Here is a 23,283-nt window from a genome sequence, read left to right on the forward strand (position 1 = left end):
TTACAGCCACTGAGTGTTTTGATCTTCCCCAAGAGACTTGGAGTAATGATGCTACTGTGTTCTCAGTTGGCCACCACAGAACAGAGAGGTCATAGAGCAAAGGGGGTTAAGAGTGACCATAGCATTCTGGATCTCTTTCTTCCTGACATCAAACATTAGCATTTGAAAGAATTTTGATAGGAAAGTGTCTGCTGATAAAATTCTGAAAAACTTTCCACCCACTACTTTCCACTCCCCGGCACAGAGAGGCATTTAATAAACATATGAACAACAACAAGAAAATAATAATATGCCAAAGAAACAGATTATATTCCTAGGCAAATCTCCTAGCACTGATGTCAAGACGGAGAAGATACTGACCCATAGGATTCAAGTCAACCAGAAAGTCAGTGGCAGTACCCAAAATCAACTCTGGCTTTCCTAAAGCCCAGCCAAGAAACCTATATATGTTAATTTAAATAAATATGTACATCAGATTTCAAACTTTCAAATGTTATCATGCAGAGCTCTATTGAGTGGCACAGAAATGAGGCCTTCCAGTAAAAGAAATTTTAAAGCTACAAATGTGTTAACTCTTGGCACAAGCGAGTGAAGAATAGTATGGCAGAGAAGCTCTATGAAAGCAACAAGATATAAGGAAAAGGAAATGATATGTTGTGAAACTCAGACATCATTAAGTATAAAAGTTAGATCATGGGGGAAAAGCCTTGCAGCAAAAATAAACCACTAAAGAAAATTTGGTATATTTCACTATTAAAAAGTAACATATATAATATCAAAAAATAAACAGCATAAACAAAGTCGAGCCCAAGTGAAATGCTAGAAGAAAATATACTTCCATTTATTTAAATTATGGTACAACCATGAACTAAAAAACTATATAACTATCACACAAGATTAAGCTGGCTATATGTGTTGGCATGAAAAATGTTCAAGTACATTGGTATGCAGGAAAAGCAAATTGAATAATCGTGTGTAAAAATGATAAAGATATAGGTATATAATGATAGAAACATCTCATTGCTATATGTACATAAACATCTAGAAGAATACTTAGCAAGTGCTTACAAAGTTGTCTTAGGAAGTAGAATTTAATGGGGAATTTTTTCTCCCTATAATTTATAACTACATATTAATTAAATTTTTTACAAATAGTGAACTGGTATTACCTTTATGGAAAAATATGTTTAGTGGAGAAAGGACAGGTAAAAATAAAAAGGATGCTGTAGACTGGTGAATGGAATGTATTAGAATCTGGAGTCAGACTGCCAGTGTTTAAACTGCAACTGCTACTTAAAGACTGCAAGAACTAAAGCAAATGCCTGGTGTTCTTTATCTGTATCTGTAAAAGGGGGAAAACAGCCATATATTCCTCACAGGATTGCTGTGAGGTTACGTAACAGAAGACAGGAAAAATACTTAGGCTATTTCCTGGTACGTAGTAAGTGCTCAACAAATGTGAGGGGTTCTTGACAAAAACACTTCTTGAATTTTAATGCCCATTTTTCTTCAAATATTATTATCTTAACCCCTTCTAAAGTACAAAAATTTAGTTGTTATTTGGGTCCATTTTTTTTTTCCTTTAGAACATATTAGGTTGGTGCAATTAAAGTCAAAGAGAAAGTGGGATTTGCTTATAGTGTCCTCTTAATCTAAATATGAAAAATAAAAGGTATCTGCATTATCCTCAGGACTGGTCGGCTTAATTCTATCTTCAGAGGGCTGGGATATGGATGCTCTGGGTCAAAAGTGTAGGGCATTGAGCTAGCACTGGTTGGTGGGATCTGGAGATTAGAAATGTTAACATGCATTGTTTTGCGGGGGGGAAGGATGGGGGAGAATTCATTGCTGACCATTCATTAGAGAAGTTGCTTTTCCCCAGGTCCCCTAGGAAAAGCTTCATCAGATGCTGTGACTGTGAAATCTGACCCTGCCTTTAATGTGAAACCTGAAGCTAAAGCTATCCTTATCGCCATATGGCTTCCTGATCAGAATCAGAATGGCTCTCTTGAGCCTCTAGAAAGAACCCTTCTCTAAACCTCCACATCTATTGCTTGTATTATTTTATCCCAATCAAGTAAGGACCAGAATTCATGTCAATGCAAGGCCTGCAGACTGGTTGTATGGTCATTAGCTGGTGGTATTCACCAACCAGAGGAATGACCCTAGGTTTCCGATAGAACTAACTTCAAATCCACTCACATCATAACAGTTATAACATGCTGAAACCAGTTTCCAAACCAAGAGAAAGTCAACAGTCACAAGGCAGCAGAGATATAACATGGCATTGGTCTAAAACCATTATTTGCCAAATGTGTTCCATGGATCCCTAATGTCCTATGAAATACCAGTGGGTTTTGCCAAAAAAAAGTTTATCTTATTTCCTAGATGGTTTAGAAATGCCATATATTATGTCTCAAACTTATTAATATACCATGCACATTCATTTTATTAGTCAATCAACAAACATTTATTGAGCACCTACCATGTACCAGACAGTGCTTTAGGTAGTATGGAAAAAGAGTAAGCAAGACAGATAAGATTCCAACCATGATGGAAGAAGAAAAGGAGCACAAAAACAAATATTAGAGAACATGCAGACAGGAAAATGAGAGAGGTGGGGCATACAGTGACCCGATAGCTCACTGGGCTGTCAGAGAAATCCTCTCTGAGTAAAAGGTATTTAAACTGAGAATTGAAAGACATGAATATCTTTAAAGATTTTTTTTTAAATGAAGATTCTTTAGTAAAGAAATATAGTAAATGTATTTATCCTGACATTTCAAATCCATCTGTTTCCACAACCCTTTTTGAGTGGAATACCCATTGGCATCCCAGGGAACACTACTGTTCTTTGGAACCCAGTTTGAGAAGTTCTGGTTTTATCTTGGGATTCTAGTGCTGTTGAATGCAGACCATTATCTGCATAATAGTCCCCTATCACAAATAAATGCTGCTGAAATAACCTGAAAGCCCACCCCCAGTGGGCTAATGGATACAAGCGCTTTCTCCACCCATAGCCAGAAAAGCTGTGGCAACAGTCAGAGACTCAGGACTCTGAACTGCATGTTTCAGGTTCTCCAAGACTTGCACCCAGAGGCATGGTTTGATCTGTTGCTTTTACAGGAAGGGCAGCCTGGGAGTTGAGAACATGCACCACAAAGAGGTAAGTTACTACATGGCAGTTTGCCACAGCAATTAGCCCCTCATGCGCCACCACTAGCTTTCCACTCCATCTCCCGCCCTTACACCAGGCTTGTGATTCAAAGGCCTTCAGGCCAGGGGCAACAAACTCTGGCCTGTGGGCCAAATCTAACCCACTGCCTGTTTTCCAAATAAAGTTCCACTGGAACACAGGCATACCCATTCATTTGCATATTGTCTACAGCTGCAGTGGCAGGGTTGCGTAGTTGCAACAGGGATCCCCTGTATGGCCTACAAAGCCTGAAAACTTGCCATCTGGCCCTTGCTGATCCCTGTTCTGGACACCTGTTCTGCACCCTTTTGGCCAGTCCTTCCAGCCTGTGGAGATAGCTACTGTCCTTGCTGACTGTGCTAGGTGAGGGTTTCCATCTTTCCCCAGCAGACACTCACACCTGGGGAAATCTATTGACAATCTTCTAAATGCCTCTCCTTTTCCTTAGAGAGTTAATGCACCTGCTGAGGGAACTTCTGCTGGTATGAGATTCCCTCTGCTCAAATTCCAGCTATGCCACTTGCTCACTCTATGACCATGGAAAATTCACTAACCTCTCCAATCTTCCATTTTAAAGCTTTAAAATGAGGATAATATTAACTGCCTCAGGATTGTTGCAAAGATTAAATGAGGGTGGGGTGCGGTGGCTCACGCCTGTAATCCTAAAACTTTGGGAGGCTGAGGAGGGCAGATCACTTGAGGCCAGGAGTTCGAGACCAGCTCTGGCCAACATGGTAAAACCCTGTATCTACTAAAAATATGAAAATTAGCTAGGCATGGTAGTGCGTGCCTATAATTCCAGCTACTCAGGAGTCTGAGGCAGAAGAATCGCTTGAACCTGGGAGGCAGAGATTGCAGTGAGCCGAGATCATGCCACTGCACTCCAGCCCAGGTGAAAGAGCGAGACTCTGTCCAAAAAAAAAAAAAAAAAACCATTAAATGAGATGATGCATATGAAAAACTTTGCATAGCTCCTGACTTGCAGAAGTTGTTTCATAAATGTTAGTTATTATTTTAGCTATTATGAAAAGGACCAAGAAGGGGGAACTGAACACACAAGACATAAATGCTATGAGTAGTCCCTTAATGCAAAGTATCTCAAATCACTTTCAACTAACAAATATGTGTTAAGCAAGTTTTGGCATAACATCCAGTGCTTTCACTAGCTAATGGTATCTATGTGGCTAATAGATGTTTGTTTTGGAGCTACCACTTTTGAAAACCATTTGTTGTTATATATAAAGCTGAACATATGTGCACCCTGGCATCCCACAACTTCACCCCTAGATATATACTCAACAGACATGCATATGTTTGTTCATAAAGACCTGCACTAGAATGTGCAAAGCAGCACTATTTCATTATAGCCCCAAACTGGAAACTACCCCAAATATCACCAACTCCAGAGCGGATAAAGATATTCACACAATGGCATGCTATTGGACAACCAGAACGAACCATCTACAACAATATACAGCAACATGGAGGAATCACACAAAGTTAAGCAACTTAAGTTATTTGCACAAATGTAAGCAACTTATTTGCTTAACTTTTGTGCGATTCCTCCATGTTACTGTATGTTACTCCATGGAAGTGGGAGTGAGGGGGCCCTTCTGGGATGCTGAGAGTGTACTGCTACTTCATCTGGGTGCTAATTACATAGATGCATTCAGTTTGTAAAAAGTTACCAAAAAACAGAAAGGAGAGAAAAAAGAAGGAAAGGAAGGAGGGAGGGAGAGAGGAAGGGAGACTTATTGAGCACATACTCTTTGCCATTCTGTTTTCTTTCAGGCCCTCTATTATATTCATTCTTTTATTCCTAGCTCTTGACCTTGACTGCTCCCTTGTCTCATATCACCTTTTTCTCTAGCAAGAACCTGATTTGCAGATCTACGACTTTGAAGGAACCACTTGCTCAGTGAAAAAGCACAGACCCCACAAACTCTCCACTTTCTTTATTTCAGGCCTGGAAAAAGGAGATGGGACTCACACCCAGGAGGATGCATTTCCATACACCCATTTCTGAAATATGAAGATGTGCCCAGTCTGTTTGATTCATAGCTGCCTATTCCACAATTGCAGATACAGTAATTGATAAGCCAGACCAAGTTCTCTTCCCCAACTCCCAGGGCTGGAACTGGGGCTGTGTTTTGTCCTCATGAGATCAGTTCCAGTTTTAGAAACTGAGTAAATTGTGGAGTAAATATTGCCAAGTGATGGATTTCTGCTGTGGGCGTGGGTCTCTGTTGGCCATTTGTCTCAGCATATCACCAGCAAAGCACCTCATTGCATTGCATTTCCAATTACACCTCAAAGCCCCACTGGCCCCCTGTCCTTCACCCTCTGCCCTGCAGAGGCGGGTGCTCAGGGAGACAGATCCAAACTCTGGGCTCAGAAGATGGAAATGCCAACTGCTCTCAATTTGAGAGTGGGATGAGACTTTTTGACTCAACTCTGGTTAATTCAGTCATGCTGTCAGAGCTGCTTTGATGCAAGGACATCTGAATGCTGCCCCTAAAATCACAAATTAAAAACAACAACAACAAAAATCAAGTGTTGTAGAACAGTTCTCCTGCCCCAATCTCCGAGCCTCAGTTCATCCCAACCCTTCCTCCTAGGGTTAGAGAGAGGCTCAGGATGAGTTGAGATACAAGGATGAGGTAAGTGACAGGAGGGGCTGAAGGTTGGGACTAAGAGTTGGGAACAGGCATAGGAAGAAGTCCAGTGACAAAAGCCTGATCAGGAATGGGGAATTAGGACAGATCACATTACATGATAAGAAAAAACAGTGCTGCAGTCATGTTGAATGTTCCAGAAGAGCTCTGCAATTATCATCTTGGTTGAATGTCTTGCAACTCTACCACTCACATGCAGGGATAGGCAGCCATTACCAACGGCATGGTTGGACCTGAAGCTTACCACTCAAGATCCTCCAGCATTTGGTCAAACTTCCATCTCCATCTCATTTCTTCCCCCTCATGAACTGTCATTTTAAATCAAACTCCATGCCATGACAAATCTGCACCCCCCAACACACCGACAGAGGGAAGATCACTAGGAACCCTCCTTATCCTGGTAAATGTACCTCCCCCTGTTGAAATCAGACCCATTTTCCAAGGCCTTGCCTGAATCTCCATTCAGGAGAGGTTTCTTCCCCCAACTTCCATAAAATTTTCTTTTGATGTTTACCTTTACCACGGCATTCATCGCATGCAAACTTGCTTTATGAATAATTTTCTTTCTTCCTCCTAGCTCCTACACTGCATTTTCATGAGGGCAGTGACTGTTTTTCATTACAGTAAGTGCTCCTACTTATTGGGCATGTACCAATATGCTTACTTCTTCTCATAAATTTTCTCTAAACTAATAAAAAATCTCTAAGTAGGTGTTATAATTCTCATTTTTACACATCTCTTCTAGCACATAGAAAGCTATGGCTAGTTGGATGGATGGATGGATGGATGGATAAAATGAATGGGTAGATGAGTGAATACATGGATGAATAGATGGATATTGAAAACATCCAATTGACCCAAATCCAAAATATTACCTTCCTTCATCAGGAGTTCCTTACCCACACAACAAATTAGGATGTGGAAGATGATATCAGTTCTAAATAGGCCTTCCTCTATTGTAGAAAATTCATTTCCCCCCAACCTTCAGATTTAGTCAGATGAAGGTAATATCCTCAAAATAAAGAATAAGTGAATATTCCGTAGGTTGCTTAAGCAACGCAAACCAGTGAAAAGGCTGTAGGGGAACAAAACTTGCCTCACATCTCTTATCTCAGGATTTACTAAGTTTCTGTCCTTAAGCCTTGAGCAGCTTATCCTTTCCTTAACCATCAGTATCCTCATCTATAAGACAGGAGAACAACCACATCTTCCTCACAGGTGGCAGAGAGACGAAAGTTAGGTAGTGGAGGTAAAAGCCTGGCACAAGTGGACCCTTAATAATTGTTCATTTTCTCCAATCTCTAATTCCAAGAAATGTAAGAAGCTGTGAAAGTAATAAGGTCTTGAAAAACAAAACACCAAATACAGGCTTCTCCCTACCTAAAGCTCAGCATACGCCTACACACCGTCATCATCCCTTCCCTACCCAGGTTGATTGTCACGAAGCCATTCCTTAGGCAGTGACAGATGTAATTTCTTGCCAGTTTTGTTTCTTGTCCATTTGGCCCTTATCCTCATAGGGCTTCCTCTTTCTTTGTTTCTACTAATGCTTGAAATTAAGACAGTTTTCAGTTTGTTTCTATGTTTGAGTTGTGGTTGAAGCAAGCATCTCCAACAAACCCAGAAAGCCTCAAACTTCCTAGGGAACCTTGGAAAGTCTACACAGTGTTTGCTATCTAAAAGAAAATTCTTCCCTTGATTGTCCAAATCCTTCTGTTTAACTCCAAGGAAAAAGCTCAACTTCCATTCCACTTGCCCCAGTGGATACAATAGATGGATGTTCCCATGTCCTCTATGGAGAGTTCTACAAGGGAAAATTTCAAACATATATTTTGGAAGCAAAACTCCCAAGTGCTATGAATGAAACCTATCAGTTGTCATTTTTCTACCCTTCTTCTATTTGTAGCCCAGAAGCTAAAAATCACCTGTTATCTTGGAAATAATCCCTGGCAGATTAAGTTCAAGGGGGAAAAGTGGACTGGTCACCCCAGCTGAGGTTATCTAAGTTCCATGGCTTACTCGAGACAGGAAGCCCCACATCCTGCAGCCTCATTCATAATCCATAGTAGATGTTCTTGGATCCCAAGTTGAGAAAAGAAGTTAACTATGCACATTTTGGCAAAGATGCAGACCAGGGTTTGATCTAGCAGCTATCACATGAAATAATAAAGTACAAATGGAAATGGCAAAAATGTGCCCATATCAAAGCGCAGAGTGTGCCAAAGCTGACCGAATAATTTTACATTTTTCATGTTTCAATAAAGGTACTTAACTGGCATTTTGTGGGACCCTGCTGGGTGACAGCCTGCGGCATCAGAGCTGGCAAGGAGCCCACATCCTGCAACCCTGGCAGTTCCCCATCTTCGCCATTAGCTCGAACCACATGGAGAGACGAGAGCAGGACAAATGAGACACCTCTTTTTTTTCCCAAGTATATTGGAGTCCACCCAGGAAAAAAGCAAGGCAGGTTGATGAAAAGTGTAGGCAAGTGTTCCCAGCCTCTCCACTGCATACTCAACTAGGGAAATCATAAAACCACAGTCTTTCAAACAGCCATTTACACAAGCGCTTTTCAAATGTATTCTCTTAATCCTCACAGAAAGTGCTGAGGAACGTATTTTCATGGCCCTTCTTTTACAGATTACATAAATGGAGGCTCAGAGAGGTCGAGGAACTTTCATGAGGATAAACAGGCTAGTAAGTGCCAGGGAAGGGATTGGATCCAGTCCTTTCTCTGCCTCTCGCACCTGTGCTGTGGGCTGCCTGCCTCCCGCTTCACCCAGACCCACATCAGTCAGTCTGATTTTCTGCCTCACATCCACGCTGTAAAGGCCAGGAAGTTGGAACATGTCTGGGTAGAAATCTGATTCTCAGACCTTCAGGACCGAGATAAAGAAGCTGTTTTTAAATTGTGGTAAGGAAAACCACTTACCCCTTCCTCATGTGTGCAGGAAAAGGTTAACGCAGAAAACTGATGTTTCTTAGTGGCCTGTTTTATGCCCCTAAAGAGTCAGAAATGGTGATATGCTCAAGTAGGTAGACTTCCACAAACATAGCATGGGGATATTCTGTTATGCTTGTGTTTGCCTTTTCTGTCTCTCTGATCTCTTTCTTCCTTCCCTTGGCAACCTTTTGGGGTACTCCTAAAAGACATGGGAACTGAGACCTAAGCTGACATTTGGTCCTAACCTATTCACTGGTTTTCCCAAAGATTTAAGAAGCAAGTCAAAGTCTTCCGTCTGTCACCTTGTGCACAAGGAGAGACAGACTGGTTTGAATTGGTAAGATCTTTGGGATCCCCAAGTGAGACAGGTTCAGTTAACCCTTTCTCGGAAACAATATGGGCTCTCCTAGGTCAAGTCCATGGGGAGAAGAATGGGGACAGGACATCAAATCCATCATGAAAGATTATTCCACAGAATATATGTTCTAGGTTCCCTTTTTAAAAAAGTGTTTCAGAGTTCTGACTTCTACCGTAGAGACAGAAACAGGGCTCATGGAAGCACTCGGCGTGGGCCAGGCCAGGAACCCAGGTCAATTCTAAACCAAACTCTGATCAACTGAGGTGTATACAGGAAGCATGCTCCTGTTATCATAATGTTCTGCTTAATTGGGAACTAAGTAGAGTCTAGTGAACATAATTAAATCTTTCTTTGATAATTGAGAATCTTGCAATGCCCCGGGGTGATCATGCTAAACATCAATTATCAATTCTCACTGGTGGGAATACAGGCAATTGAGTTCAACCTGAAGTGACTTTGAGGCCAACTACAGGACATTCATTTTTACTGAACCCCTATTACCAACTTATTATTTTCCCTCTTTCCTAGACAGCTAGTACAAGGAAAATTCTGTCCATGAGACATTTTCAGTTGTTAGAATCACAGTTAATCAAGATCTCCATATAACTACTCAGAAATTAGAAGGGCTCTCAGAATGTCAGCTTATTGTACCTGGTTATTAAATCAAATAAATCTAGCCAGATACAAATAAATTCTTGGATTTATTTTGCAAATTTGAGGTCCACTCCCGCCTCCAACACCCCTGGCCAGATACATTTCACCTTGCACGAATCAGATAGAATGAGTCAAAGGACACCAAGTCAACTGAATATCGAAGTCCCAGTTCCCCTACTAAGTAACCATATGACATCAAGGAGCCTATTTCACTTCTGAGATTCCGTTTCCTTATCTGCACACCTAAAGGTTGGATTTATTGGTTCTTAAACTTTCAGGAATACAAATCTTATTAAGAATCAGAGAAAAATGGCCAGGTATGGTGGCTCACGCCTGTAATCCCAGAATTTTGGGAGGCCGAGGTGGAAGGATTACCTGAGGTCAGGAGTTCGAGACCAGTCTGGCTAACATGGCGAAACCCCATCTCTACTAAAAATACAAAACATTAGCCAGGCGTGGTGGTGGGAGCCTATAATCCCAGCTACTTGGGAGGCAGAGGCAGGAGAATTGCTTGAACCCGGGAGGCAAAGGTTGCAGTGAATCAAGATTGCACCATTGCACTCCAGCCTGGGCGACAGAGTGAGACGCTGTCTCAAAAAAGACAAAACAAACAAAAAGAATCAGAGGAAAATTAGGAACATTTTTCCCAACAGGGAAAAAGGAAAATACGTACAAAATGTTTATATTCTAAACAGGGGCATGGGGTCATGGACCCCCGCAAGCCCATCATCTTGTGACCCTTTCCATGAACTTCGGGCTTAAACTCCTGGGGTAGAAGACCCCTTGGGCCTTTTTCAATGCTGGCATCCTCTGAATCCAGCTAATCACAAGCATAGAGAGTAGTGGTTCTCAGCCTTAAATCTACATGGAGACCCCCGGGGAGTTTTCAAACTCTAATGCTCAGATAGATCCCAAGACCAGTTAAATCCATATCTTTGGGGGTGGGTCCCAAGCATGAGTATTTTTTGACCCTCTCCAGGTGATTCTAACCTGCAGACAAGTTTGCAAACCACTGCTCTAGAACAAGAATTCTGAAAATTAGGAATGAATAGCATCCCCCAGGGAGAAGGCAGTTTCCCAGGCTACTGCCCTACATGATTCAAACACCTGCTATTCAGATCCTGCCTGGGAAAATGCACTGATAGTCAGCATCTCAGGCCATTCTGATGTAACTACAATTTGGGAGCCCAGTAAGACAGCCATTTAGCAGGAGAAGCCCAGAAGGGTCCTCTCCTCATCCACCCTGTCCTCCCAGACAGCTCTGCATGCTCTCAGCAGGTCTCCAGCCTTGTTCAGGAAGAGCTTCAACAGGTCTCCTTCATTTGCCAAATAGGCTTTTTCTCCACCTTTCCCATTTCTAGCAAACTTAGATCTTTTACCCAGAGCCTCTGACCCCACAAGGATCAATAATTTAAGCAGAACAAGCATCAACATCGTCGTGTTTAATATTTGAACTCCACAGCATCACTTAGGTCAGCTTCAAGGTGAGAGCCGACTCCTGTTCTGTTGCTGTTAGCAAACCGGGCCAGTGATTGCCAGAAGGACTGTGTGCAGAGCTCCCAGGCAGGCCAGCCCAGGCAAAAACCCAGCCCGCCAGGTTCTGCACCCACACTACCCTTTCCTACCTGAAGCGTGTGCAGCAGGACCTGTAGCCCACTAGCTTCTTGTTCGGCCATCCTTTCCTCGGGTCCTAGGAAACCGCTGCCTGCGGCCAGATCCAGGCTGGTGAGGTGGCGGCTGCCAAGCTGACCTCGCTGCCCGCCTCGCAGGAGACGGCTGCACGGAGGCCTCAGCTGCACATGCTGCTGAGTGTGAAGTCAGTGCGGTGCAACCCTAGACCTCGGCACAGGCGTGAATACCCCCTGACTCCCACTGTGGGGATTAGGTGAGCCCCGGCTGTGGGGAGGGCTGAGCATTTGGGTGCAGGGGTGGGGAGGGCACCAGCCTGAGTCACTCACCCACCTCCAGGCCCATGCAGGAGCAGAGCGCAGAAGAAGCCACCCTGGATGGCTGACAGGCATTCCCAGCTGACCTGGTCAGACTCCCTCTAGAGGCTCGCTCAGCCCGCCCCGCTACCCCACCCCACCTCTTTATTTTGGTCTGTTGCCGGCTCCCGGGTAACAGGAGACCCAAGAGTGCTTGCACAACTGTGGCAGTTCAGGGCACAGAAGCCCAGGGCCCCCTGAGGTCCCCGGCTTAGAAACAGGAGCTCTGGCTGAAAAGGAAAATAACTATTCTGGACATTTTTTATGGATCACGTCCCTTACATAATCTTTTAATTTTTACAGTAACCTTATAGAGGTGGATACTATTATGACTACCCCTGTTTTACAAGCAAGAAAACTGAGGCACTGAAATATTAGGCCACAAGAACACAGAGCTTAGGATTGCATGCCAGGCCTCAAACAGGCAAGCTGGCACCAGAGCACAAGCACTACCCATTGCACCATCCTGCCTCTTGCTGCTGCAAACACTTCAGTCAAAGTAATGGAGGGCTAAGAGCCCTGTCCTCAGCCTCAGGGACAGCAAACACCTGGGGTGAGTTTCCTTCAGACCAGTGTAGAATCCATGATCCCTTTCTGTGTTTTCTGCTGGGGATGTGTGAGTAGAGTCTTAGTGACTAGCTTCTCCTCCTCCCCATATCAATACCCTTCAATGCTGGCTTCTCAAAGTATGGTGCTGGGGAGTCACCTGGAAGCTTGTGAGGCCCCTCCCCAGAGCTACTGTGTCTGAAGCTGCATTTAAACCAGATCCCTGGGGGATTTAGAGCTGGTTAACAAAATGACCAAAGGATGAAAGTTTGGAAATCTCCAGTTTCAACTATATTGATTACATTGCCTGCGTGATCAACAATTCTGACAATGTTTGACCCGATAAACTAGTACCCAGCAAGCTCAAAGCACAACTTTGCTGTGTTGAAAGCATGCTTTATTGTGTGAAATTGGACAGCTGAGCTCAGTGGAGATTCTGACTGAGAGCACAGCCAGGTATTACAGAAGAGCCTCAGTCACTGGGGGAGTGAGCTCCCAGCCAACACCCCCATGCAGAGTTTAGGGAGATTCTGTGAGTCTCAAAAGCATTCATCAAGCAGATACCAAGCACATTGGGGTGACTGAAGAAAGTTTGCATTTCCAGATCCTGCTTGGCCTAAGTGTTCTGAAGTCCCAGAGTCAGAGGTCAGGCCTGGCCAAACCCTCAATTCAAGGGCAAATTCATGTAGTTCTTGCCCTCAAGAAATTTCTACTTGATGGCTTTAAATATGAAGGCCTCCCATCTTGGGAAATGACTATAAGCACTCACATTTATGAAGCTTGCGGGGTGGGGTTGACCCCGTCTACCCCCATCCCCCTTTCTCTACATCTGGTGCCAGGAGGGTAAAAATAAAGGTTCCCCATGGATTTCTACAGGAGGGTGATGCTTTTTAGGGCATGTGCTCTCTCTGATCCCCTAAGGCCCAGGGTGAAGGGAAGACAGAACTGTCTCATGTGACTGTCTTAAGGGGAGATGATTTCATGGTTGTCAACTGGAGGATAAAGAAAAGAGATGGAAGAAAAAAACAAAACCATTTTCCCAACATAGACCTAAAAAACATAAAGATAAAAAGTAGTGAGAAGTCATAAAAATGACCTCAGAGGAAAGAACTAAAGATTTTGCAGTCACACTCCCTGATGTTAGAATTGAAGCAAAATTGTCTCCATTTTGAAGAGTGTCTTGGTTCAGCTTCCTGGAATTGCATAGGGCGGAGGTGAGATTAAAACCCTATATGTAAAGGGATTGCTCTCTTCTACTTAATGACACCTTTCCCCCACCACAGTGCCAGGAACCTGGTTTCCAGTAAACCCCTTGTGAGATAAGGTAAGGAGTGAGCTCCCTCTCTCTCTGGTGACACATCTGCTTCCCATGCCCAGCTTGGCTGCTCTCCCCTCCGTCCTCTGGAAAGTTACTGCCCATTTGGCCATGTGGATACACGTGGATGCCAGATAAGGAACAAAGTGCTGGTTTTCACCCTCTAATTTTTCTAACAAAACTAGGATGCAGGCCAGCTTATTGTCAGCCCTCCACCACACCTTCAGCACGCTCCTCCCTTGTGCCTCAACAGAGCCCTGTGGAGACCGCAGCAACTCTGTTTCCCTGCCTAGCAGAACCCTCTTCACTCTCACAGTTAGGGAAAGCCTCAGAGGTGCCCCCACCTGAACTCCCCCCTCCCGAATTCTATCTTAGTGACAGCCCATTCTGTTAGTGGACTGATTACTTTAGCCTTGAGTAATGGACCAGATCCTACAGGATGAAATATAATGGAGCCAAGAGTGGAAATTCCCTCCCCCAGGTCTTCACTACCACCTGACAAAAATAAGGTTGGGAGGCTTGGCTAAACACTACTAAATGTGAAAAAAACTTGGGGGTTTATCCAGAGGTGAGACCAGGATGAGTTTTCAGCACAACCCCATATCCCCAAAGCATCTTTTCAGTCTAATGTCATAAATGGGTGACAGGCTAAAGTATAAATGGGTGACAGCAGGGAATTATGCTCTTCCCTAGTTAACATGTGGATTTTAGCAGGGACTTTCCTGAAAGGCAGGCGAGTGTGGAGTCTGCCTGGGCAATACAGTATCCTACCCAGGGTAGACTGGAGTGAGTACTCCTTAAACCACATGGGACAGGCAAGAGGGGTTGGTCGGTGCCTAGGACAGGCCATGGGGGAGGAGGCTTCTTTGTGAAGCAGAGAGAGAACTTCCTACTCATTTTACATAGTATCTTCTGAATTAAAAATAAGGGGTTTAGGGAAGCTAGAGAGAAGGTTCAAGCAGAAGTTCAGGGAGATCTTAGACCTCTGGCTTTAAAGAAAGATACATTTAATGTAATCCAGAGATTTCTGTTGCAATTCAGGCATTCCCCCAGACCACCTTCCAGTTTAGTGATTTGCTAGGACTCCCAGAACTCAGAAAAACCACTGTACTCATGGTTATAGATTATTACAGTGAAATGATACAGATCCATATAAGCAAAAGGACAGAGGCACATAGAGCAGAGTCCAAGAGAGACCATACATGAGCTTCCAGTTTTCCTTCCCCTGTAGAGTTATGCAGCCAGCACTCCGAGCAACAATGTGTGCATCACACACAGGGTATTGCCAACCATGGAAGCTCACTGAAGCCTTGGTGTCCAGGGTTTTATTGGGAGTTGATCATGTAGACATGAAAGGCCTTAGTCTCTATCCCTGCCAGAGGTCAAGCTTAGACTTTGTTGCCCAGGGCCCCCAGGTAAACAAAGACCCTCATGAGGCAGGACATTCCAAGGATTTAGAGATTAGCTCCCAGGAACTAGACAAGGAACAAACCTTCCTCTAGGCAAGATTAATCCTTTGCCGCTCACCTGCCCTCTTATCCCATCATCTCAGACACAAGACTCTGGTATCTTATGAATAAGACAGAGAAACAAGTCCGGGCCTCTATAATTAGAAGGATTCAATAGTGAGCAGAATGCCAGACTCAAAGAGTAGTAATTAATAAATTGACACTGACATAGAGGGTTTCTAACAGCATTTAGAGTATTCAGTCCCCTTGCTCTTTCCTATTCAACATTTTTATCAATGACTTGAGTGAAAATAAAGGCTACATGCTCATCAGATTTTCAGATGACACCCAGTTAAGAAAGATAAAAATATGTCAGATGACCGAGTTGGAATCCAAAAAGATTTCAACAGCCTTGAGTAATGGACCAGATCCTACAGGATGAAATATAATACAGCCAAGAGTGGAAATTCCCTCCCCCAGGTCTTCATTACCACCTGACAAAAATAAGATTGGGAGACTTGGCTAAACACTACTGAATGTGAAAAAAACTTGGGGGTTTATCCAGAGGTGAGACCAATATGAGTTTTCAGCATGACCCCATATCCCCAAAGCATCTTTTCAATCTAATGTCATCACCTTTAAAAGGGGGATAAATGTTGCATCTGTAACCAAAATAGCAGTGAGGCTGAACTGAGATTTTTCCAATGAGAGGAAAGGGTGTCTGGAAGACAAATTCTCCAAAGATTTTTTTTTTTTTTTTTTTTTTTTTTTTTTGAGACAGAGTCTCATTCTGTCGCCTAGGCTGGAGTGCAGTGGTGTGATCTCGGCTCACCGCAACCTCCGTCCCCTGGGTTCAAGTGATTCTCCTGCCTCAACCTCCTAAGTAGCTGGAATTACAGGAGTGCACCACTATGCCTGGCTAAGTTTTGTATTTTTAGTAGTGCTGGGGTTTCACCATGTTGACCAGGCTGGTCTCAAACTCCTGACCTCAGGTGATCTGCCCAGTTCAGCCTCCCAAAGTGCTGGGATTACAGGTGTGAGCCACCATACCGGGCCCATAGATTTAAATTCATAAATGGCAAACAGGATTTCTTTCCTGAGAGTTGAAGAGAGAGGGTAGGCAGCAGGAGAGCATGCCCTGCCATAAGGACGGGAGCACAACTTCCAGGAGTCTTAGCCATGCCTTGAAGGATGCAGTGACTTAGTGTTCAAGAGTGCAGGTACCACAGGCAGAAGAGGCAACATGAAAGCAGGGAGTTCCTCTACTACTGCACCTGGAACCAGCCCCCTCCACTCTAAACACAGAACACCTGGTTTCAAGCTTTTGCTCTGAAAAAGTCTATTAGTCTATTAGACTTGGAAAAGTCACATAGTCTATTAGCTATGTGACTTGGAGCCAAGTTACCTAAGCTCTTTGTGACTGTTTTCTCATCTGTTAAATGGGGGGATAATGCTTACCTCATAGGGTTGCTAAGAGGATTAATTTGAGCAGCTCTTACAATGTTTTCAGCACAGTGCTTGTCATCTGAAAAGCACTCAATAAATGCAGTTGATATTGATATTATTGTGATTATTATTACATTACAGATTTGATACCTACTAAAAAAATTGGTGAGAGGATTAACTGAGCAAATGCATGTAGAAGTGACTAACGGAAGTTGATGACAGCGTGGTAAATTATTGAGCAGTGATACCCCAGACTCCTCCTAAATAAGAGGGTACTGGGTGAGGGAAGTGACTTGACTTGACATCCATATTTCTGCCCAGCAAGGAGTAGGTTTGGAGTTCTGAGGATTGTTCCCAAGCATCTCTCAGATGAATTGACCACAAGGCCTGTGCAACTGAAGTTGCCACAGAGAGCCTGCTGAGATACCAGACAAAGCAAAGACAACGCAGATAAGAGCTCAGCCTCTTTCAGGCTAGAGAGACAGAGAGCAACATACTGACCCACCATGGCCGGAGGCCTGTGCAGCAAGCTAAAGGGAAGCTAAACCTGCAGCAAGGATGGGCTGACCAACACCAGGGATTTTGCCCTTTGAAAAAGAACTAACTTGAGACTTAAAGTGAGAGTTCTGAAACAGCTTAGTCATCTCCACCACAGTGAGATCTTGTAACAAGAGCAACATAGGACACAACAGAGGGGCAGAAAAAGCATCTCCAGGCAATACCAGAATCGAGACTGCTCTCCCAACTGCACTGGTTAGGAGGAACTACCTTCTCATGGGGTGCCCTATGATCTTACTGTTTGTATCACCACAAATTCACATACTGAAATCATAATCCCCAATATGATGGTATTAGGGGGTGTGGCCTTTGGGAGGTAGTCAGGGCATGAGTGTGGAGCCCTCATGAATGGCATTGGTGTCCTTATAAAAGGGTCCTTATATATAAAGAGCCATATATTAATATTAGTGCCCTTATGAGCCTTGCTCCTCTCACCACCTGAGGATACAGCTATAAAGAGCCATCTGTGAACCAGGAAACAGGCCCTTAACCAGACACTGAATTGTAGGCTTCCCAGCCTCTGGAACTGTAAAAATAAATTTATTTTGATTATGAGCCATTCAGCTTAATGTATGTTCTTTTAGCAGACCAAATGGACTAAGACAAGGAGGAATTGAATCTACTCTATTCTCTTTATAGTGTTACATTAGCTATGTTTTTTAAATTGTATGTTGTTCTCAAATGAAAGTGAATGTACTCATTTTTTACTAGCAGATCGACTCAAAGAACAATTCAAATATTTTTATATCTGGATGACTTTGTATCTGGTTATTCCATTCTGGGGCCGAGTGTACAAAATAGGTGAACAACCATTCTTGCTGAATGTTACAATTTCTGGCATAAATTTGGGGCCCAATAATAATAGGAAGGCTTCCCTTGGCATTGGAAGAGCATTCTTGACCACCACTCCCCCAGCTTAATTATCAGTCTTAGTCATCCTTGTCAAAGATTCAGAAAGCTCATAACACTACCTTTTCTTTTCTATAAATCCTGATCTATTAAACAGGTGTCCAGGTGATAACCTATTCTCCTTCACTGTCTTGGAGGGTTTTTCTCCTCCTCCTGGTTGATGTGAAGCAAAGCCCACATCCTTCAGGACCTATGGAAAATGGTAGAATGCAAGTCACACAAAGGGGAATGCCTAGAACAGTGAGGGGAGGTTTCAGTGGCAGCTGATTTATCCTTCTTCTCTCAGTAGTGCCCACCTGCCCCCACCCAACCACACACCATCACCACCCAAACTTCCTACCCCTTTGACCTCTAGTGTGGAGGGATGAGGGTTATAATTAGGATGAGTTCACACAAGAAGAAGATTGTGTGATGCTGTGGTCTCACAAGGAGTTTCTTGTGAACTATGGAAGGCTTGCTTTCAAATGCAAACTTTTTAGACGGGATCAAGGACCATATTGCTTGTTTATATGTAAATTGCGTTTTCTGATAGAAAAATATAATAAAGCATTTTTTAAAAATCTTTCAAACTTTTCACACAGACATAAGTTATTCCAGAATCCCACAAAGGTATTATTACCACAAAAGGGATCACTGGTCCCAGGAAGAAATACATATTAGCATTCCAGGACCAACAGGTTCCTATGCCTGCTATGAAGTAACAGACCAACACACTGAGAGAGCCAGGTGTGCAGCAGAGGAAGAGTTGAATGATCACAGGGCAGAAGGGTGAGGAGATGTGAGAAGGACCTCAAATCTGTCTCCCTGAGGAGTTCTGGGCTGAGGTTTCTAAGAGGATCATGGAGGGTGAGGGACTGGAAAATTAGGGGCATTGATTGGTTTGGGTAAGGGGGAAGAAATCATCGGATGTGGAATGAAAGCTTTGACGAGCCAGTTCCTTGTGGGGTCTTTCAGACCAGCTGGCATCAGTAGTTTCACTGATACGCATGACCAGAAAGAATATCTCAAAGGGAAAACTTAATGTTTCACAACAATTAAGTTGTTATCTACAGAGAACTTAAGGAGAACTATCATCTTGTGTCAGGATTTCTATGATTCTGGGGTGGCAGGCAGCAAACAACTATAAGGAAGCAAGTCAGAGAGAATAAGCTGAGCTAGTAAATGCTGAGTGTACTGCAAGTTTTGTTTATTTTCATTTCTCCCCATCCCGTCTTTCCTGATAAATTCTATAATGTTTATAGAAATGGTTTCATTAGTTTAATTGAATTATTTCTATCAGAGAATACGAGAAGGGTAATTGGCTCTGGACTAGTCTCTATTGTTTATTTCTTTACTTCATTAATATCTGCTCTTTATTATGTCCTTTCTACTTATTCTGGATTTAAGTTGTTTCTATCTTTCTAACTTCTTAAGGCACAAATTTAGATTACCAATCTTGAATTTTTCTTCTCTTCTAATGTAAGTGTATAAAGCTATAAATTTCCCTGTATGTACTGCCTTTGCTGAGTCCCACAACTTTTCATGTGTGTTCGTTATCATTTAGCTGAAAATATCTTCTTATGTTTGACACACTGGGTATTTAAACATGTGTTTTGTAAATATGCAGATATTGGGACCTTGCCAGATGTCTTGGTCCATTCTGTGCTGCTTTAAAGGAATGCCTGAAGCTGGGAAATTTATAAAGAAAAGAGGTTTATTTGGCTCATGGTACTAAAGGCTGTACAAGAAGCATGGCACCAGCATTCGCTTCTGGTGAGGGCTTCAGGCTGTTTCCACTTATGGTGAAAGGCAAAGAGGAGCCAGTGTATGTAGAGACTGTGTGGTAAAAGAAGAAGAGAGAGATAGGGGAGGTGCCAGGCTCTTTTTAACAACCAGCTCTCACAGGAACTAGAAGAGTGAGAACTCACTCACTCCCCTACTTCAGGGAGGGCATTGATCCATTTATGAGGGATCCACCCCCATGACCCCAACACCTCCCACTACATCCCATCTCCAAACACTACCACACTGGGGATTAAATTTCAATATGAGATTTGGAAGGATCAAACTTCCAAACCATGGCACCAGAGTTCCCTTCACTAATTTTCAGTTTGATTCCATTATGGACAAAGAACATATTCTAAATATTGGAAGACTTCTGTCATTTGAAATTTACCAAGACTTCATTTTTGACCCAGCATATAGTTAAAGAAAATTAAATGTGTATATAACAAAGAATGTATGTTCTGCAGCTGCTGGATGTAACATACTATAATTGTCAATCATATCAAAGCAGTTGCAATGGATTAGATGTTTGTGTCCCTCCAAAATTTGCATTGAAATCTTAATCCCTAATATGATGGCATTAGGAGGTGAGGCCTTTGGGACGTGATTAGGCCATGAAGGCAGAGCTTCCATGAATGGAATGAGGGCTCTTATAGAAGAGAGCCCAGTTATCTCCCTCAATCCTTTTTCATATAGACACAGTAAGAAGATAGCTGTCTATGAAGCAGGAAGAGGGCCACCACAAGAGAAGGACTCTCCCAAAACCTTGATCTTGGACCTACTGGCCTTCAGAACTATGAGTAATAAGTATTTGTTATTTAAGCTCTACAGTCCATGGGGCATTTTTTGTTATAGCAACCTGAATGGACTAAGATAGTGGTTGACAGCCTTGTTGAGATCTTCTGTCTTATGATTATGGGATTTGTCTCTCTCTCCCTTTAGTTCTGTCAGTTTAGGCTTCATGTATTTTAAGCTCTGTTATTAGGCAAATACACGTTTACAATTTCTATGTCCTGCTAATGAATTAAAACTTTTATCATAATGAAATGTCCCTCTTTGTCTTTGGTAATACTTTTGTCTTACAGCGTATTTTGTCTGATGTTAATATAGTCACTCCAACTTTATTATGCTTATGGTTTATATGCTACATCTTTTTGTATCCTTTACTTTCCATTTATCTGTATCTTACACTTAGTCATTTCTTGTACAAGGAATATAGTGGAGTCTTACTTTTTAATCCAGTATGACCATCTCTGCCATTTAACTAGAGTGTTCAATATAATTATGTTTAATGTAATTACTGATATGATTAGTTTTGAGTCTGTCATTTTGCTGTTGTTTTCCTGTTTGTCTCATTTGCTTTTAGTTTTTCTCCTCCTCCTTCTTGCCTTCTTTTGGGTTCATCAAATATTTTTTAATATTCAATTTTAATTCTACTATTGGCTTTTCAACTCCATCTCTATGCATTATATTTTAATGTTTGCTCAAAGGATTACATTATGCATCTTTGACTTATTGCAGTCTAGTTGAAGTTTATATAATACCATTTTATGTAAAACTATAATAACCATGCAACAGAATAGCATTATTTGCCTTCCCCTGTCTGTATTTTTGATATTGTTGTTGTATTTATTATATCTATGTTTGTTATAAACCTCACACTATATTAATTTGGAAAAAAATTATATAATCTTTTATATCTTGTTACATGGTTACCATTCCCAGTACTTGTCATTCCTTCCTGTTGATCTGAGTTTCTATCAAGAATCATTTTTCTTCTGCTTGAAAACTTTTCTTTAACATTTCTTGAACTTGTGATCTACTGGCAATAAATCCTCTCAATTTTTACTTACTGACAAATGTGTTCATTTTGCCATCATTTTTGAAGGAAATAGAAAATTCTGAGATTCTGAATTGACAGGTTTTTTTTTCTTCAAGCACTTAAAGATGTCATTCTGTGCCTTCTTGTTTCCACTATTTTCATTTATGTATTTTTGAGATGGAGTGTCACTCTGTTGCCCAGGCTGGAGTGCAATGGTGCGATCTCGGCTCACCGCAACCTCTGCCTCCTGGCTTCAAATAGTTCTCCTGCCTCAGCCCCCTGAGTAGCTGGGATTACAGGTGCCCACCACCACACCAGCTAATTTTTGTATGTTTAATAGAGACAGGGTTTCACCATGTTGGCCAGGCTGGTCTCGAACTCCTTACCTCAGGTGATCTGCCAGCCTCAGCCTCCTAAAGTGCTGGTATTACAGATGTGAGCCACTGCCAGTTTACACTATTTTTAAAGAGAAGTTAGTCATGATATGTATTAATGTTCTCAGTATGTGATGCATCGTTTTGCTCTTGCTGCTTTCAACAATTTTTCTTTCCCTTTGACTTTGTAGTGCCTGTGGTTTTATTTATTTTATTATTTATTTTTTTATCCTGCTTGTGTTTAGTGAGTTCCTTGGCCTGTAAATTTGTGTTTTTCACCAAATGTTGAACATTTTCACCCTTTATTTTTTCAAAAATTTTTCCCCATTTTTTAAGCCTTTTTTTCCATCTATTCTTCAGATTGGACGATTTCTATTAATTTGACAAGTATACTTACCTGTCATCTCCCATGTGATATTAAACTCACCTAGTAATTTTTTAATTTCAAATATTTTAATTCTCAATTATACAATACCCATTGGCTTTTTTTTTATACTTTCCACTTCACTGCTGATATTACACATCTGTTTATTCATGATGATTATACTTTTCTTTAAATTCTTGACCATATTTTAAATAGATGCTTTATAGTAGAGTCTATTGATTCCACTATCTTAGTTTCTATTGACTGCTTTTTCTTTTGACTATGGAATATAGTTTTCTGTTTCTATACATGTCTGAATTCTTTTTATTGATTGCAAGACATTGTGAGTGAGACATTGTAGAGATTAAAGATTCTGTTATTAGAAGAGCACTTGGGTATCATGCAGCCCATCTTTCTACATTTATAAATTATAAAAGAGAATCAATCCATAGGGAGAAGGAAATTTACCAAATGCTCAGTTAGTATAACTCACTGTAGCAGAACTGAAACTATAATTAAATTTCCAACCCTTAGTTCAGTGTTTTCCCAACTTTCCAACTTACTTTTTTTTTCAATACTTTTTCCAAACTTACTCCATGGGAATAATATTTTCTCCTTTTAAGAAGGGAATGCTGATCCCTTTCCTGATTTTTGTGCCTGAAGATCACTTTTTCACTCTTCTAGATCTAGGGATGCCACTACTGTTGCTGTTGACAATGATATCTGAGACCATTGGACACCTACTGCTTGCCAAGTACTATGTTTACACTATTATGTTTCAGTGACCATGCAGGAATTGTACTTATTTATCTCATGCTAAACCATGTCTTTCTCTTTTGGCAGTTTACCATACACCACTTTGTCTACCATCAGAATTAAATACTCATTTTTTTATGTGTCCAAAGCACATACATGTACAGCAAAG

General features: G+C 41.9%; 1 long non-coding RNA gene across 1 annotated transcript in view; it reads left to right on the plus strand.

Moving 5' to 3' along the window:
* Positions 1 to 8,149, plus strand: part of LOC119620315 (uncharacterized) — a 33,795-nt gene extending 25,646 nt beyond the window's left edge. Inside the window, exons 4-6 of the long non-coding RNA XR_005236852.2 lie at positions 3,127 to 3,166; positions 5,161 to 5,283; positions 7,778 to 8,149. This is a non-coding gene — a long non-coding RNA (uncharacterized lncRNA). The remainder of the gene's footprint in view (positions 1 to 3,126; positions 3,167 to 5,160; positions 5,284 to 7,777) is intronic.
* The last annotated feature ends 15,134 nt before the right edge of the window (positions 8,150 to 23,283 follow it).

This window comes from Chlorocebus sabaeus, chromosome 29 (genome assembly GCF_047675955.1).
Source record: "Chlorocebus sabaeus isolate Y175 chromosome 29, mChlSab1.0.hap1, whole genome shotgun sequence".
In the NCBI taxonomy this organism is placed as follows: domain Eukaryota; kingdom Metazoa; phylum Chordata; class Mammalia; order Primates; family Cercopithecidae; genus Chlorocebus; species Chlorocebus sabaeus.